Source organism: Carya illinoinensis, chromosome 14, assembly GCF_018687715.1.
Source record: "Carya illinoinensis cultivar Pawnee chromosome 14, C.illinoinensisPawnee_v1, whole genome shotgun sequence".
Taxonomy (NCBI): Eukaryota; Viridiplantae; Streptophyta; class Magnoliopsida; order Fagales; family Juglandaceae; genus Carya; species Carya illinoinensis.
The window spans coordinates 30940785-30942857 of NC_056765.1; positions in this window are offsets into that span (position 1 = coordinate 30940785).

A 2073-nucleotide genomic window follows, 5' to 3' on the forward strand; every position below is an offset into this window, starting at 1 on the left:
TTTATCCATCGAGAATGTAACTGATATTGTATACAGAAAAAGCCCCCTTTACCCCCACAACAGACTGCATGTCTATCTCTCAATGAAATGAAAAAAAGTTATGGCCTTGTTCCATAATATGGCGTTTAAAGAAATGAACCATCAAAATCCCTAAATTCATGTCATAAGTGCTCACCTAGCTGAATTATCATACCAAATGATTTACTCTAATTTATTGGTTAGGCTACCACTAAATGGAAGGTAAATGATAATTATAATATGAAATGAAGACTATTGTCTGTAGTACTGCTAGTATATTGTTTATATAATTAAACAATATACTAGCTAGTAAGTAACATTAGATTTATTGAGAATTAAATAGTGATAAGTAACATATGAAGCTAGTATATTGTCATTTATATAATTGGAAATAATTATTGTGTGGGATATACATGATAGAGTGACACCTCATCAATTATGGTTTAGCTCATGTATGTAAAACTATTTATCATACAAGCTTAAGTGAAGAGACTTGAGCACTTTATTTCACTAATCCAAAGAATTGAGATTTATCTGTTTTCATCCCTTAAAAATTATTTATCATACTAAGCCTTTAGTTTCTTAAAATTAAGGGACGTAGTAGGTAAACTTTTCACTACTTATACTCCAATTACCTAAAGTCACTGAAGTAAAAATTCTTCCTGTTTGTATTGTCTGGAACTATGAGGTTTTGCATAGCACTTTACCTATGAGCATGCACATAGATTAATATTTTTGGGAGTTGACTTCAAATTATCCATTTATCTATTCTTGAAAATTGCTTGAGTAGATTGTGTAAATAAATATTGTAGATTGTGTAGCTGTTTGTGTCCAGTTGTGTATACTGTGTTGTGGATTATGTCCAGGTGTTTTGGTGGCCTCTAGTGACAGATAGTGTACTGATATTCTTTTCTTTCTTCTATTTTTTTTTTTTTGTCAATGTCTTTCTTTTAATGGTTAATGTATGGCAATAGACTTGCTGAAAATAAGAATCTCAGCTTGTTGGAACAATCTTCCTGAGACTGTCATGACTGGATATTTTCAGAGCTTGCCTTTCAGACGTAATTCATGTACTCTTAGTAAGTGTAGCTACCACACTTTATAATTGTGGTGTAGCTACTCTTAGTAAGTGTAGCTACTATTGGTTGATTGAGATTGCAGTACTTTATAATTGTGCTCCTTTCTTTCCCTTACTTTAGGGAGTCAAGGAATTTCAATTTGGTTAATTTCTCTCCAAGAGTTCGTCCATTATATCTTCACTGGTTTTCTCTTCTGCAATTTTCCTTCATTGACTTATCAATAGGAAAAGTTGTATTTTACTTATAAAAAAAGGAACAGTTGTATTTTTCTTCCAACAATGTTGATGTAATGTATAGTTTCTTGTCTTTGTTTAACCTAAAGTGATCCTTCTGCTTCCAACTTTCACTTGGATCATGCTGCATCCCTACCATATTTGGTTTAAAAAGGGATCTTGCTTACTTTGTTTGTGATTTATCCAACAGATTGTCCTTATACAACTTTTAATCAATGCAATAACATTCATATATATATATATCTCTTAAATGTTACCATCTTACAAATATGCATAATATATACTTCACACAAGCATAAAATGCAAGAAAAATCACTTTAAACACAAATCCTAAAAAGATAGCAGCAAACACACTTCCAAGTTCTAAAATTTTCTACATTAGACCCATGTTTGCAAGGCTTTCTTTTGTTTCCTATGTATTTGAAACTGACTTTCAATTTCAAGATTGACGTTGACACTTGAACCTGTCATTATTTCAGGAAATAGTTGATGTGTACCGCTTACTCTTTTATAAGGTTTTTCAATCATCCTCATGTCATGATCATGTACTGTTAGCTAACTTTTAGGTTATCTCTTGAGTGATCAAACCATAACTAGCAATTTTGTTCCTTTGGACACCATTCCTTCTAAAGAAGTAACTGATACATGGTTTCCAAAAGGTTTTACATTGTCATTGTCCAACATGCTTAACTTTTTTCCTCTCTTTCTTTCTATTTATGATCTGCTTCCATGCTTGGTGAGTT